Source organism: Phascolarctos cinereus, unplaced genomic scaffold (assembly GCF_003287225.1).
Source record: "Phascolarctos cinereus isolate Bilbo 61053 unplaced genomic scaffold, phaCin_HiC Scaffold_9;HRSCAF=440, whole genome shotgun sequence".
NCBI lineage: Eukaryota > Metazoa > Chordata > Mammalia > Diprotodontia > Phascolarctidae > Phascolarctos > Phascolarctos cinereus.
This window is the reverse complement of record NW_027556402.1, coordinates 249,997,310-250,015,487: the sequence shown is the minus strand read 5'-3', so window position 1 is coordinate 250,015,487 and position 18,178 is coordinate 249,997,310. Positions and strand designations below refer to the sequence as shown.

General features: G+C 37.6%; 1 pseudogene; it reads left to right on the top strand.

The window, feature by feature from the left end:
* The first annotated feature begins 9,543 nt into the window (after window positions 1–9,543).
* On the top strand, window positions 9,544–10,634 carry LOC110200761 (olfactory receptor 5B12-like; annotated as a pseudogene).
* Window positions 10,635–18,178: the final 7,544 nt, after the last annotated feature.

The window sequence follows — 18,178 nt, the reverse complement described above, 5'->3', positions numbered from 1 at the left end:
CCCTTTCCAGAGTTTTTTGTTGTTCATTCGTTCAACTGTGTCCAAGTCGGTGTCACCCCATGGACATTGTTCATGAAATTTTCTTGGAAAAGGTGCTAAAGTGGTTTACCACTTTCTTCTCCAGTGTGTCCCCATTTTACAGATGAGGAGGCAAATAGAGTTTGAGTGAATTGCCAATTTACATGGCTAGTAAATGCCTGAGGCTGGATTTGAAATCAAATCTTCCTGTCTTCAAGCCCAATGTTTTATCTACTGTAGTACCTAGCTGCCCCCTTTCAGGGAACATTTCAATATTTTCTTCCATCCTGGTTGCCACATTTTAGGAAGCACATTGCTACTTGAAAGATGCACAGAGGGGATTTACTGGATATTATTCCATACTCAGAACAATTAAGGAAATTATCATATTTATTATGGAGAAGTTGTATTTAAGTGTGTGGAGGTCAAGTATTTGATAATGTGTGTTGTAGAATAGGTATTAGACACATTCTGCTGGGCCCTTGAAGGGAGAACACAGAGAAATTTTGAGTTGAGAAAAGGAAATTTTTTCCTAACAAATGGAGCAATTCCAAATTGGTGCTTCACACTGAATAATTCTTCACTGGAGGTCTTCAATAGGGTGTGTCCACTTATTGGGTGTGTCATAAAGAATATACCTTTTCAGGTATGGAATAGATTTGATGATGTCTGGAGCCCTCTGACTCTAAGAGTCTGTGATTCCTTCCTCTATCCCTCTCAAGAATCTCCCTGGCTGTTTGATACCTGGCTCGTGTTCACAGTTCACTGCTTCCAGATACCTGGGGCCCTATTGGGACATAGCAAACTTGTACCTTTTGGCTCATTTGCCTATATCCTCACACTCCATCATAAACAAGATTCCAAAGCATGAAAACAATGCAGCATTATGCCACTGCCACAATAAATTTTAAATGGAATGTGAAATGATAAGGATATTAAGGTATATTTAACAATATTAATATCCTTCTTCATTAATCTAATGAAGCCAACTTATTTTTTTAATGTTGACTATTGGTAATAGTCCCCAGTGAAGGGCAGGATCTATGACTTTTGTCTTTGATTCCCCAGCCCTTAACATGTTTGCTTCATGGAAGATGAATGAATGAAAAAAATTGATTAGATATTATTACATGCCAAGCAATCTGCTTAGCCATAGGAAAACAAATACAAAAGCAAGACAGTCCATACTACAACAATTTTATGACTCAATAAGCAGCTCAGTCATGTTGACAAGAGAGATCTGGAATTGAAGTTAACGAGACCCAAGTTTGATTGCTTCCATCATCATTAACTAGCTGTGTGACTCCGGCCAAGTCACTTAACCTCCCCCAGCCTCAGGTTCTTCTTGTCTAAAATAAGATAATAATAACTCCTGTCTCACAGAGATTTTGTTAGGATCAAATGAGATGGTATGTGCAAAGTGCCTCAAAGTTCTATTTAAGTGTAATTGTAGGGGGAGATGACATTTTCAGGGCTGTGGGGGCTGGGGAAGAATGGTTTGTTTGGGGAACTCCTACATATAAAGAGTGAAACCATTTAGCTATCCATTGCTTTTTCAGAGATAATAGAGGTAATGATCTGATTACAAGATTGAAAGAAGATTCTGTGTGTGTGTGTCCATTCATTCACATGTGTGCATGTGTGTCTGTGTGAGTGGTGTGTGTGTGTATTAGGTTGGGGCAACATTAGCAGTAGAAGGCACAGCAGAGCAAAAATGGTAGGGATGTAGATGAAGATGCAGGTCCCTAGGAGTTCAGAAAGGAGTACCTTCTTTTAATGTTTCTATAATGTCTTACACAAAGTAATTGTAATAATTGAAGTTTTAGAAATTTGTATTTAGATTTTTCAAAATTACATGTAGATTATTTTTTTTTAATTTGCAATTGAATGGTGTGAATTTTTCTTATGAGTTTTGGGGGCAAAATTTATCATTTTAGTTATTTAAGGCATGCACACACACACACACGCTTGCACGTGCATGCGCACACGCACACGCACACGCACACGCACACACACACACACACACACACACCCCTGAATCTGGTCTGTGGGAGTTCAGAACATGAGCTTCAATTTTGGGGAGGCAACATATTGAACTGCAAGTAACACAAGTAACAAGCATGTTTCCTTTCAAAATTTCATCCTTTAGATTAATTGGAAATTCTGGCCTGCAGAGATATTTTTGAATCTTGAATAGATTGCTTGGTGTGTTAGTTGTCCTGCCTGGATTTTTTCTATCTGGGAAGTTGATAAGGATGACAATAAGTGTTTGTGCAGGCCACTGACAAATCAGTGGAATTCCACAATAATTTATTAGACCACTACTTTAATTAAGGGCCAGTGTAGGATCTGGGTATATCAAGGCTAAAAGAATATAATTTCTGTCCATGAGGAAACAAATTTATTGGGTGAAAATAAATATACATATATAAGTGAATATAAAACATATAGATAGTAAATAAAAGTTGGTTTTGCACTGTGGGGAACATACAGAAGGCAGAAACTTAGGAGAAACCACCTTCCAAGTTGACAATGAGCCAACACTGAATCTTTCTTGAATCTAAGTCTTCAAAAAATTCTGAATCTGTCACACTGGGCTCTTTACTGTCTTTCTCTGCATCTTGTCCTCAAGAATTGCAGGAAGGCTCTACTTAAACCTTGACAAATGATTACTACAACACTACCCTACTTACCACTGAACCAGAACCATAAGAGTATGTGTCCTTGGAGCTAAGAAGCAGAGAGGGACAGGATGAGATGGAGTTTGAGGCAATAGATAAATTGAAAGCTCTGAGTAGATTTAAAAAAAAAGGGCAGTAATATTCATGATAATAAGATCATTTATAATTTACAAATTACAATCCTGACAATGGTCCTGAGAGTTAGAGCATGCAAATATAGTTATTTGGATTTTACAAATAAGGAAGTCCAGGTTCAACCAGGATAAATGATTTGCCTACATTTTCACAGTGACCTCCAATTCAGTCCCAGATATTCTAATGCAAGATTCAGGGATCTTTCATTACCCCACTTTATGGAGATCTTTTCACTACCCTATCTCTTTTTCATGTCCAGTATCATATTTGATCTGCGCCAAAACCTTTTGATTGTATTCAGGTCTGAGATTATTACACCCAGTTGAAAAATGAATGCACCCAGACTCAGAGATGTTCAGTGACTTGGCCAATATCACCTAGCTAGGAAATAGCAGAAGCAGGGCTAACATCCTGCTATTGTCAATGGCCTTGCCCAGGTCCCTTTCTATTTCATTTTACTACCAACAAGCTAAGAATGACAAAGTGCCCATGAGGAAATAGTTCTTTCCCCATGGTCAGAGCAGAATTTAATGGCTTGTTTTGTTCATGAGTTAGCAGCAGAGCTGCCAGGCATCTCTGAGGGAGCCCCATCTCCCAAGAGCTGCAGGGCTCCCAGTTCTGCATAAAGTCCCAGGCTCTTCCTTGACTCCAGCTATCAACACTGAAACATTCCATTACAGAGCTCAGTGCTGTGGTACCACCTCTTGGGTGTCAAATTCCCTGAGTCATTCCCTCATCCATGAAGTTCCTTTTCTTTTTGCTGAGGCTGAGCTGAATGGAGGGTAGGAGTGAGCATTGCTAACTCTACTGTTATCCATGCCACAGCAATGGCCAGAAGTGACCACTCTGCCTCTAGGAACCTTTGAACTCTTTGCCCTAGTGACTAGTGAAGAGTTTCTGCAATAGAACCACATACTTCCCAGGCTTGGGACTTCCAGGCCAAACCTTGAATATAACGTTATTGGCTAATTATCCTCTTTGGAATCCTGGCCACCTTTCTTCATATCAAGCCCGCTAGGCTGTAGGATGTCCAATCCAAGACTGTAGTGCTCATGTAGACAGTAACATGGTATATTGGAAACATTGCTGGACCTTGAGGCAGGAAGCCCTGCCTAAAAGCCTCTATCTCAGATGCTAACTCACTGTTTCCCCATGGATAAGTCACTTGACTTCCATTATCTTGTCCATAAACTGTATAAAATTACACTTGTGGTACTTCTCTCATAGGGTTGTCTCGGGGGTCAAATAAGAATATGTATGGAAATTGTGTTCAAACATCTAAGTTCTCTATAAATGCCAGTTACTATCTTTTACTTGAAGTTTTTCAAGCTCATCACCAGATAGTAACTGAAGAAGCAACTTGAGGTATGGACAACTGTGTAACCCTAATGAACACTTAAATAATATTGATTACTGTGTGCAGGGCACTGTATTAAATTCTTGAGGGAGTGGGTCGATAACAATGTTTAGTTGAGTATAGTCCCACCTTTATACACAAATGGGGTCACACGAAGTGTTGGATTCAATTGACGTGACTGAATAACAAAAATATAGCACTTCAACATTTGCAACGTGCTTTATGACAATTTTCTCATTTGAATCTCCCCCAAACTGTGTGAGATAAATGCTATTATTATTACCCCCCTTTTAAAGGTTAAATAACTGCAGGCTGTGACTTAAGTGACTTGTCCAGATATATACAATTAACAAGGCTCTGAGGCAGGATTGAAATCCACATCTTCTTGACTCAAAGATCAAAGCCCTCTCTACTACAGCATATTGCCATAGTGGTATTTTATAGTGTAGTAGCACCTTTATCCTCTTTTTTGCCATGTCTTCATGTTTTTCATAGTGCCTTGTGCATTATCATGTAAAAGCCCAATATTCTGCACTGATCACAGTAAATCTTATGTCTACAGCACTTGATTCTTGGCAAATTCTTTCCTCAGATCCACTGGGTATGCTCTCTGTAGTCTTGAGAACTTAAGACTGTCCAACCTTGAGTACATCAGTTAGAAAGATTATCATACACTATGTCTACACTATTTGATTCCATAGTATCAATTACCAAAATGGTTCAAAAATATCACATATGAGATCAACATGACTGTAAATCTTGACTCTAAGTGGGTTGTTTGTATTCTATTTAATACTGTTCTTATTATGTTAAAGGAAAATCCTTGATTGTAGTTAGTTGTAAAAATAGATTTTTTTCATCCTCTAATAGTTTATAAAGTTTTAATTATTTACTTTGTCCTTATTTGTAAGTTCCACATCAACCACATTAGGAAAAATAAAAGTTATTTTACTGTAGTATTAGGAAGACCAATAAACATCTTCCAATTATACATGTTAAAAGTATCATATGATCATCAGTTTAGAGCTGGAAAGGATCTCAGAGATAATCTGGTCTAATATCTCTTCTCCACTGATGAGCAAACTGAGGTCCATAGTATCTTAGGAGTAAATGACCTCAAGGGGATTTCTGATAGATAGATAACACAGGTAGTAGCAGTCATGTTGGTAATTAAAATAACAACAATAAATAACACTTAATAAGAGCTTCACAGAATTATCTCCTCTTCTCAGAACAATCCTATGATGCAGATGCCATGAATTGTAGCCTCTTTTGACATATGAGTTAACAGAGGCTCTGAGGTGAGGTGACTTCTATATGGTCACAATGAAAATAAGACGAGCTAGGAGTCAAAATTTCCCATATAATGAGAAATAAAACTTTTCTGTCTCTGCCTCTCCTCCCCTCTATAATATAAGTGTGTATGTGTATATATGTATATATGTGTATATATATATATATACATATATATATGTATATATATATATAAAATGTGTGTGTGTCTGTGTGTATACACACAGTGTATGTGTGAGTGTGCATATGCACATATGTGTATACATGTATATATGTACGTGCATGTCCTTTATAAACCCAATAACCTGTGCTGATCATGGTAATTCTCATGTTTATTTCACTTAATTTTTGTCAATTTGTAGATAACAAATGGTCCACTAGACCTTCCTACAAGATTTCAAGTGAGGAGAAATCCAGTATATTTGAAAGCAGTGCCTTCCACATCTGTAAAACATTATTTCTGGAACATTTTGCTTATGTTAAACCTAAATTTGTGTCTTCTTGACTTCTCATCTTTCCTCCTGGTTCTTCCCTTTGGGTACAAATAAAACAAAACAAATCCTTCCCCCATATATCAGGCCTTCAGATACTAGACGATAACTTTAATCCTAAGCCTTGCCTTGACATCGTATTTTATCTTCTCTAAGCTAAACACCCTCAGTTCCTTCCACCAATACTAACATAGCAAGATTTCAAAGTCCTTCTCTATCCTGGCTGAACTCCTCTGGAAAACCTCTAGCCTGTCAATGTCCTTCCTAAAGTGTGGAATCCATGACTGAATGTGTTCCTCCAAATGCAGAATGTAGATGAACACCTCTGTATGCCTGGGTACTGTGCCCCTCCATTCAGAATAAGGTGAGATTGGTTTTCTTGTTCATCATGTATGTCACAAAGTTATTGTGGGGATCAAATGATTCAATGCTTTTAAAGTAGTTTGCAAAGACTTTAAAGATGCAGCTTTAGTAGAGTGGATAGAGCACTGAGACTGGAGACAGGAAGTCCTGAGTTCAAATTCAACCTCATACACTTATTGTGTGACCCTAAGCACCTCAGTTTCCTCCATTTTAAAATGGGGATAATAACAGCATCTATGTTGCAGGGTTGTTGTGAAAATAAAATGGGATAATAAAGTACTGAGCACATTGCCTGGCACATAATAGATGCTATATAAATGTGTTTTCCCTCCTTTCCACTAATATAGGTATTAGTTCCTTTTATTTTTACTATCAACTCCCTGTTACTTGTAATTGTTTTATTTTTATCATTTCAAAGATCATTCTGTCAGAGAAAATATAAACAAATGTCAAATTGAGCAGCTCTGCCTCTGCTTGTCATTCATTGTAATTGTCTTATTAACATTAAGAATCAGTCCCCTTATTTGATTATCCCTTGCTTCCCTAAATGACCAGTTTAAAACTGTTTTGTAGTCTTTAAACTTTCTGGGCTTCCCTCATCCTGAATCCTGGCACTTCTCTGACACTTACTACAAGAAAGGATGTGCTTTTGCATTCATCCTTTGTTACCCCTCCTTTTTCTTTACAGTTTTTTTCATATCCAAGTCTTTCTGATTGTCAATTTTTCTTCTTGTATTGTCAAACTTTCATTCTTGAGATCTTTCCATCCCTTCAAGTTTAAAATTCCTGTAGAATTAATCCCTAAGTTGCTACTTTATCCTTCATTTGGAATGCCTGGAATTTACTCTCCCCAAACCTAATGAGTATGTCTGACAACTGCTAGTTCTCCTTTCTTTATCTATTTCAAACTTTAGGATGATTTAATTACTTTCCCTCTTTTCTTATGAAATTCCCTTTTATTTTGATCCTACCTAATAATTCCTCATCCCTTGTGAAATCAAACGTAGGATACAATTTCCTTATGTTTGTTCCTTCACTTTTGTACTTTTGGTGAATAAAAATGTCATCAAGAAATCAGTAGCCATTCTTTGAGGAGAGAGACAGAGATATAAAAGTAGATAAAGATACATGGTAGTAGATAGATAAACAGAGGGACAGAGAGACAGAGAGAAACAGAAGATAAAGGTGAAAACAGACAAACAAGGAAAGGTGGATAGTAAATCTGCAGATAGATACAGAGAGATGGGGAAAGAGCAAGACAATGACAGTCACATATGTATGTACGTACGTATGTATGTATGTATGTATGTACGTACGTATGCATGTATATATACACCCACACATATGGAGAGAGAGAGAAAAAGAGAGAGGGGGAGGAAGAGGGAGACAAAGAGGGAGAGGGAGAACATTCTGGCAAATGCCCAAATAATTGAAGGCCCCCCTCACTAATATGTCATTCCATCTTGCTAAGTTCCTGATGTTTATTAAATTCCTGATCCGTTTCCTCTTCCAATTAGTTGTATTTATGGCAGGATACTGTTATGCTACTATTGGAATAGATGCTTTTCATCATATTTCCCTACTGTGGTTCCTGGATTCCCTCATATTAATATCTAGTCTTTTTTTTTTAATAGACCAGCCTGCTGTTACCTATCCCATTTCATTCAAATAAGGGAGAAACTCTTCTAGAACCACAATCCAGCTATGAATCTCTTCCCTCCAGTCTAAATGTTGCCTTGTTAGCTAGATTTGTTTTCTTGTGTTAGAGATTCTAGTTGACCTTCCTTGTTAGGCATAATTCCTAGGGGACCCCTGTAGACTACCACGGCTGTATGTCTCTTATCTTTCATTCTTCCTACCTAACCATCTCTCCTCCTTTTCCAACCTTACATGCTTTTTGGCAGGCTTTTGCAGAAATGACTACAGGTAAGATGTGAGCTAAGGTAGGTGACCTCTGAGGAACTATATTGACTTGAGATTCTCTGATTCTGTTTGCTATGATTTTTTCCAAGATATTATAGATAGGTAATACAGATAACATGTAGCAGCCTACTTATAAATTTTCTGGAAACTTGCTTCTAATTTTCCCTAGTGATAGAGATGAAACTAAATACCCCAAGTGAGTGAAACGTAACTGTGGTAGGTCTTTGCAAGTTGTAAATGCTAATGGTGGAGTATGGGGATGGACTATGTATTTACCTGATGTGCAAAGGCCATCATAGCTTTGTTCATAAAGGAAGGGTTACCACTTAAATAAATGAGCCAATAAACATTTAGCAAGTGCCTACTATGTGCCCAGGACCATGCTAAGCACCGAGAATAAAAAGAAAGGTCAAATATACTCCCTACCTTCAAAGAACTCACAATTTCTAGGCAACGTGCAAATAACTGTACCAATGAGAAATACCCAGGAAAAACTGGAGATAATCAAAAGAGGGAAGGCCTTGAAATGGAGATGGACCAACAAAGGCTTGCTGTAGATGAGGTTTTAGCTCAAACTTGAAGGAGCCTAAATCAAAGACGTCTCATTTCTTTGGGACCCAGAAAAGCATACGGTGAATGAAAAGACAAAATGTCCCTGTTTGTGGCCACCTTCTGCATCCACAGTGACAGTGGTGTAGAACTGAAAAAGGAAAGGTTATGGGGGAAAACAAATTTAGAAAACATACATTTGCTGTTACATGATCCACCAGTCGTTTTTTTTTACAGACAGCTCCCACAACTATGCAAGTGGTACCCACTGGCAGCTGCTTCTCCTCAGCAAATCATGACTTCAGTCCATTGTATAGAGTGGACCTTGAAGCCACAATAATTCCACCAAAAAGCTGGATCTCAGTGAAATTCTAGCCAACTTGCTCTGATCCCTTCTCTCAGTCTTTTCACTTTCCTCCTATTTAATTCCTCTCTCTTCCCTTTCATTCCTCTTTTCTCTCTTCTTCATCAGAGTTAAGCATATTTATAGGAAAAGATCTAGTTCTCCAACTCAGACCAATGACAATTTCCCTTCTCATGCTGATTTTTGCCACAGAATAAGACACTTCCTTTTCCTGAAGAGCAAAATGCCACTTTGATAATTGGCAAATTTTTAGTAGATTGAAAAATGGTGAGAAGCAATACATTAGGGACCCTGCATGAGAAAAATGCATCAGTGAATTTTGGGGACCTAGTATAACAGGCATGACAACGACCTAGGTATTCTTGGTCCCTTAATTGTTTATTTCTAGCCCTCACATAAGATGTATCTCTGATCATGTTTTATGTCTTGGAGTCATTCACCACGCAAAATTCATTTTTTTCTGACTGTTCTTCTTTTGTTGCAGGTTGTGGACCTCACTTTCAAATGACATCCATGGAGGACAGATCTGAAGTGGATGAGTTCATCCTTACAGGATTAACAGATGTTCCAGAGCTTCAGGTTCCTCTCTTCACAATGTTCACCTTCATCTACTTCATCACCCTGGTAGGGAACCTGGGTATGATAGCCCTGATCTCCTGGGATTCTCACCTCCATACCCCCATGTACTTTTTCCTCAGTAACCTCTCTGGTGGATTTTGGCTACTCCTCAGTTGTTACCCCCAAGGTGATGGCTGGGCTCCTCACAGGGGGACAAGGTCATCTCCTATAATGCATGTGCTGCACAGATTTTCTTCTTTATTGCCTTTGCCACAGTTGAAAGTTTCCTTTTGGCTTCCATGTCCTATGATCACCATGCAGCTGTGTGTAAGCCCCTACATTACACCACTACCATGACTTCAACAGTGTGCGCATTTCTGGCTGGTGGTGCTCACATCTGTGGCTTTCTGGCCTCCTCCATAGTCACAGGATACACATTTAGCCTTTCCTTTTGTAGATCCGATGTGGTCCGTCACTTTTTCTGTGATGTTCCCCCTCTCCTCGTTCTCTCTTGCTCTGATACTTACATCATTGAGTTAGTATTTTTTGTCTTAGGGTCATTCACTGTCTTTTTCCCATTTCTTGTCATTTTTGCTCCTTACTTGTTAATCTTCATCACCATCCTGAATATCCGTTCTGCTGAAGGCCGCCAGAAAGCCTGCTCCACCTGTGCTTCCCATCTCACAGCAGTGTCCATATTTTATGGGACAATCACATTCATGTACTTCCAACCCAGCTCAAGCCATTCAGTGGAAACTGACAAAATGGTGTCAGAGTTCTACACCGTGGTCATTCCCATGTTGAACCCTCTGGTCTATAGTTTGAGGAACAAAGAAGTTAAGAGTGCATTTAGAAAAGCCCTGAGAGGACAAAGACTTAAATTACATCATCCTTTTGCTTAGAGAGAAAATCTAATCTCTTCTTTCCCCACTCTGGGATCCAGCCCCCAACTCAGGCTATTTTTCTTATGCACAAAGAAGTGAAACCCAAACTTTTTCAGAAGTAACATTATGCAGTAGAAAAGACCTGAAGTTAAGAGACACCCAAATTTAAATTCTGTCTCAGACATTTTCATATTTTGTTATCTCGGGCAAGTCACTTTAAGTCTCAGCCTCAGTTTTTTCATGTTAAAGAGACTTAATTGTATTTCTAATCTTGTAAGATTTTTCTGTGGAATGAATGATGTATGTGAACATATACAAACACACACAAGCACAATATAGCACATCTTACTATCATCCTCCTAGAAGGCGGAAGATCATTTACATCATTTTTTGCACAGCATAGTACTTGGGCAAAGCCCCTGAGTTATTCAGAAAGCGTAGATTTGATAGTATTGGCATTACTTTTTCAGCAGCACTTAAACCAGGTATGCCGCTAAATTCTTAAGAACCCACTCTTAGGAAAAAGGAAAAAAGAAAAAGGATCCATTACACTTTAAAATTTAAGACCATTATTATTTTCTTCATCACTTTCTGAATTGTAGATAATCAACAAAACAATTAATTAAGTCCTGGTTTGTAGCAGTTACTGATTTTTTATGGTCCAAATGTTCACACTCAAAATCCAACAATTTCTTTGTTGATTTTCCAAGAACATCTGTATTAAAAGGGTAATAATGTGTAATTGAAAATTGATACTTCATTTTATTTGTAGTATTTATTAATTATTTTGTGAGAATTATATGTTATCCCTGGAACTAATATATTTACATCAAATGTAGACATAATGGTACAGACTTCATTGGTAAAATTTGTAAGATTTTAACTTCACTTGCTATGGGCTAAAGTCAAACAATAAAAACTCACATCTCTGAGCTTTTGCTTACCATGTGGTGAGATGAGTCACCTTGGTCACAGAATGTTTGGTCACCATGAGATTTTCCAGGGGATGTTAGTCAACTCTCTGTTTTCCCTGTTTCCCTGGATTATGGAAATCTCTATTCTGAGTCAAAGCAAACAAAGCCTTTCCTTCCTCTCTGTGTGACCAATCACAATCGGTTTAGCTTGAATCACTGGAGTGCTTCTGGCACCTTATGTAACCAAGTCTATGAAAGAGTTACTCTGATTGGCAGATGTATCCTTGGCGAGTGAAAAGCCTTGGATCCCTTTTATTGACAATTGCTAGTCTCGCTAATAAATTGATTGTGCTCAGAACATTCTGCCTCAGTTACTCTTTATCAAAGATTTTTGTTGTGACAGTAATGAGCTAACAAGAGAAAGAAGAACTTTTTGTAAGTCATTTTCCAGAATTAAACATGGTTTAATTAAACCAGAAGTCTTGATGAGGCATGACAGACTTTGGAAAGTATTTGATGTCTCTTCCCATACCTTGACTCCACATCTTCCTTTGGGATTTGAATTATTTTAGACTCCAATCAGCCGGCATTTTCAGCCCTGCCACTACTTCTATTGTTGCTGTTGCCCCAAAATTAATTTAAGAAATAATTAATAAAATAATAATTAAAAATAATTCTGTTCCATTATCCAGAAATATAATCCCTATGGAAATGTGTTCCCAAATGGGAAAATGCTCTGTCAATGAAGGTTGATCCTTCATATGATACTTGCATCTAAAATGACTTATACGTGTCATCTCTCTGACTGGAATGTAAGACTTTGAGATCAGGGACTGTTTTGTTTTTCAATATGTATCCCCAGTACCTAGAACAGTATTTTGCATGTAATGGATGCTTTTTCATCATTTGGCTATTCATTGCTACTTTTTATGGTTGTCAGTACACCATACAAGGGTAAGTCACATGATTCCCTTCAATAAACACAATAGACTTTGAAGAAAATCATAATCATTATTGCCAGGGGAGAATATGAAGGTTTTCAAGAATATACATTTGGTAGACATCATTACTACTCTACATATTGGGTATTTGTGAGATAGTTGAGCTTCCATTCAATTTTTTTGAGTCTTTTTTATTTTTTTATTTTTTTATTTTTTATTTATTTTTAGTTTTCAATATTCATTTCCACAAGTTTTTAAGTTCCAAATTTCTCACCCCTTCCCCCATCCCAAGATAGCATGCATTCTGAATACCCCTTCCCCTGGTCTGCCTTCTCTTCTATCTCTCCCCCCTCCCTTCTCTTATCCCCTTCCCCTTCTATTTTCCTGTAGAGCAGGATAGACTTCTATGCCCCATTTCCTGTATTTCTTATTTCCCAGTTGCATGTGAAAACATTTTTTTTAAAACATGTGTTTTTAAAACTTTGAGTTCCAAATTTTCTCCCTTCCTCCCTGCCCACCCACCCTCATTGAAAAGGCAAGCAACTCAGTATAGGTTGTACATGTGCAGTTATGCAAAACACTTCCACAGTAGACATGTTGTGAAAAACTAACTCTATTTCCCTTAATCCTATCCTGCCCCCCATTTATTCTATTCTTTCTTTTGACCCTGTCCCTCCTCAGAAGTATTTGCTTCTGATTACCTTCTTTCCCAATCTGCCCTCCTCTCTATCACCCCCCTGCTCTCTTGTCCCCTTCTCCCCCTATTTTCCTGTAGGGTAAGACAGATTTCCATACCCAATTGCCATTCAATTTTTTTAGAAATTCAAGAAATATGTACTAAGGACTTACTTTGGGAGAGGCTAGACTTGGATCCAGAATAATTCTAAAGAGTAGAGGTAGAATGATTTAGAGCCATGTCTCCCATTTAGTGGTTCACAAACTTTTTGGGGGTTCACAACGACAATTCAAGGAACTGGAGCTCACCAAATTTTATTGGTGCTACAAGCAGCAAACAATTACTCATTTATGTTACAAAGCTCTTTTTCCTCCATGACAAGCATGTACATGAATGAAGCATTTTAGGCCTTTCTATGCTGCAATCTGAAACTGACATGATTACGTACGCAACAATTTTAGCGTATGTAGAAACATTACATCAAACTTACTAGACCCAGTGCAAGTTCTGGCTACAACAAGACGAAAAGAATTGAGTGTGTTCTTTAGGAGACAAATTTTACTGGATGAAACTACATATACACATGCAAGTTAATAAACATAAAATATATAAACAGTACATGAAAAAAAGATTTTTTTCAGCATTATGTAGATAAAAGGAGGTAGGGAATTAGGAGAGATGACCTTCCAAGCTGACAATAAACATTATTGAATCCTTCATAGGTCTACCTAGTCAACAAATTCTGAATCTTCCACACTGTGCTCTTTATGGTCTTTCTCTGCATCTTATATTGAAGAATAGGAAGACAGAACTTGTCAAAGGGTTAAACTATGACAAATGATTACTACGGTATTCCCCTCAGTTACTGTTGAACCTTTAGGGCATGTGTCCCCAAGGACCAGAACTATGAAGCAGACAAGATAAGATGGAGTTTGGAGAGACAGGTCAATTGGGAGCTCTGAGTAGTTTCTTTTCTTAAAGAATAACATTAATATTCAACATAAGTATATCATTTATGATTTACAAATTACCATTCTCACAATGGTCCAGAGAATTAGAGCATGCAGATATGCTTATTCGCATTTTGCAAATGAGGAGATCAAGGTTCATATAGGATAAGTTACTTGACTAGAGTCTCACAGCAACCTCCAATTTCATTTCAGATTTTCTAACACCAAGTTCAGGGATCTTTTCAATACCCCACTTTGTGGAGATCTTTTCACTACTCCACATCTCTTCCATGTTCAATATCACATATGATTTTCACCAAAATCTTTTGATTGTTTTCAGGTATGAGTTCAGTATAACCATTTCAAAGATGAATAGACTGAGACTTGGAGGTGTTCAGTGACTTGGCTAATGTGACATAGCCAGGAGACGGTGGAAAAAGGGCTAGCACCCAGCTTTTGTCAATGGCCTTGTCTGGGTCTCTTTTTTTCTCACTTTGCTAACAACAAGCTAAGACTGACAAAGTACCCATGAGAAAATGTTTCTTTTCCTATGGTCAGAGCAGAATTTAATGACTTGTTTTGTTCATGAGTTGGTAGCAGTGCTTCTAGTATCTCTAAGGGAGCACCATTTCCCAAGAGCTGCAGGGCTGCAGTGTTTGCATAAAGTCCCAGGCCCATCCCTGACTCCAACAAGTGATACTGAAAAATTCTACTAGAGGGCTCAATGCTGGGGAATCAGCTTGTGGGTGTCAAATCTCCTGAGTTATTCACTCATTCATCCAGCTCTTTTTCTGTTTCCTGAAGCTAAGCTTAATGGAGGGTAGGAGTAGGCATTACTAATTCTACTGCCATCTGTGCCACAGCAATGGCCAGAATTGATCACTCTGCCACTAGTAACCTTTGAACTCTTCAGCCTAATGATTAGTGTAAAGTGTCTCCAATAGGATCCCATGCTTCCTAGGCTTGGGACTTCAAGGTCAAACCTGGAATATAAAGTTCTTAGCTAACTCTCCCCTTTGAGTGCTGGCTGCCTTTCTCCATTTCAAACCTTGGATATCCAGTCCAAGACTACAGTGGAAACATTTTTGGACCTGGAGTAAGGAAGACTTGGACAAAAACTTTCTCTACGTCAGAAACTAACTCACTGCTTACCCATCGGTAAGTCACTTGACTTCTTCCCTTTCCTTATCCATCAAATATGTACAATTACACTTGTGATACTCCTCTCACAGAGTTGTCTTGGGGTTCAAATGAGATCATGTATGAAAATTATGTTCAAATAAGTGCTCTTTAAACATCAGTGATTATCTTCTACTTGGAGCTTCTCTTGGTCATCATCCTTTGGTAAGTGAAGGAGAAATTTGAGAGACGGGCAACTGTACAATTCTAATGAATACCTAAATTATGCTGATGACAGGGATATTGTGTGCAGAGCACTGCATTAAGTTCTAGAGAGAGGGGATTGAAAACAAAATGTAAATGAGATATAGTCTTTGCCCTCAATGATAATAGCTCCCATTTTTATACAATTGAAACATTTGGAAAAGGCTTTATATCAGTTTTCTCATTTTAATCTCCCAACAACTCTGTGACATAAATACTATTAACATTATTTTCCTTTTACAGGTAAGTAACTTGAGGCTAAATGACTTAAGTGACTTGTCTAGACATATGCAATTAATAAGGATTGAGATGGGATTTAAAGCCCCATCTTTTTGCTTCAAAGATCTAAGCCCTCTGCACCACAACACATCCCCACACTATTACTTTGCATTATAATAGCACCTATTTACTCTTTCCTCTATGTCTTTGTGTTTCTCAGAGCACCCATTCATCCAATAACGTGCTGATCATGATAACTCTTATATCGATAGCACTTGATTCTTGGTAAATATTTCCCTTACATTCTCTATGTGTAACCACCATGCTCAAAGAAATATTAATCTCGTTTTTCAAATAAGGAGATTGTGACCCAGAAAGATGGATTGACTTTTGTGAAATCACAGAGAAAATTAGTTCAGATCCAAGCAGTATAAGAGCCCAAGTCTTCAGTCTCCTAATCAAGTGTTCTTTCCAAAATAGTACTATCTCCCAACACCTAGACATTTCTGAATAGAAAAAAAAATCACTTTGTCTGCCCTGCTGATGAAGAAGGGCTCTCTTTAGACATGGAAAAGTGAGAGGACCCAACACAGGGTTCATCAATAAGAATGATTACCATAGACCCACAGACTGTGTCTGTACATATTTGGTTAAGTAATATTGACTACAAAAATAGCTCATTATTGTCATGTATGAGACCAACTTTACTATAAATCTTCACTCTAAGTTGGTGGTTTTTATTCTATTTAGTATAGCTACTATGTTAAAGGAAAATCTTCATTGTTGTTAGTTGAAAAAATTGATTTTATTTCTACTTCTCTAATAGTCTGTGATGTAAAATATGAATTACTTATTTTGTCCTAAAGTGTGAGTCTAACGTAAACTACATTAGAAAAAAAAAAGATTCTTTTATTGTCTTTTTTTGAATAATGAAAATCTTTAAAACCAATACAGGTTGAAAGTATCATTGAATTATTTATCTAAAACTGGAAAGCATCTCAGAGATAATCTAGCCTAATATCTTTTCCTTATTAAAGAGCAAAATGAAGTCTATAGTGTCCTAGGAGTAAAAGACCATAAGGGGAATTCTGATAGATAACACAGGTAGCAGGAGCAGTGCTACTACCTAAAATAACAACAATAAAATAACTTATAACTGGCTTTAAGGTTTTTAAAGCAATTTACACTCCATCTATGATCACAGCAGTCCTATGATGTGAATACCATGAATTTTATTGTCTTTTCATATATGAATGAAGTTAGGCTCAGAGGTGAGGTGACTTGTCCATGGTCACAGTGACAATAAAGAAGAGCTAAGTATCAATTTTTTTTCCCATAAAATGAGAAATAAATGCTGTCTCTGGCTAGGTTTCTCCCCTTCCATGTCATACACACACACACACACACACACACACACACACACACGTATACATATATACATGTATATGTATATACACATACACATATATGTATATATGTGCATGCATGTATATGTATAACGATATATGAAGATATAACCATATATGTATATATATATTCATGAACACATACACATATCTACACATATATTCATATATAGACACACAATACACACACATACACATATATACACATATCTATATGTATTCATATATGTCATATAAGTGTAAATATATATGACGCATGTTTAACAAGTGGGCAACTAGCCCTTCCAACAGGACTTAAAGTGAGAGGAAATTCAGTGCATGTTAGGGCAGCCCCTTCCAATTCTGAATAGCAATGTCTCCAGAATGTTTTACTGACATTAAACCTAAATTTGTTTCTACTTAACTTCTGCACTTGGTTCTGGTTATTCCTTCTGGGTCCAAATAGAACAAGTCAAATTCTTCCTCCTCATGACAGTCCTGCAGATACATGAATGTAACTAATCCAAACCCCTGCCCTGACACCCCTTTTTTATCTTTTCTACGCCAAACGCTCTCCATTCCTTCTCCCTATCTCAATATGACACGATGTCATAGTCCTTCTCCATGCTGACTGAACTCCTCTGGAGAATTTCTAGCCTGTCAATGTCCTTCCTAAAGAGTGGAACTCACATCTGAACATGTTGCTGCACATGCAGAATACAGCATACCGCCTCTGTACACGTGGTTACTGCACCCCTCCATTCATTGTGAAGTCAAGTAAGTTTTCAGGTTTGTCATGCATGTCTCAAAGTTGTTGTGGGCATGAAATGATTCAAGGTATTTAAAGTACTTGGTAAACTTTAAAGAGGCAGCTCTGGCACAGTGGATAGAGCATTAGGACTGGAGTCAGGAAGCCCTGAGTTCCAATCTAACCTCACATACTTAGGATGTGACCCTGATCACTTAAGCAGTGTTTGCCTCAGTTACCTCAACTTTAAAATAAAAATACCCACCAGGTTGTAGTGAGAATCAAATAAGATAATATTAATAAAATACACACTTAGCACAGACCTTGATCTGAATAAACACTATGT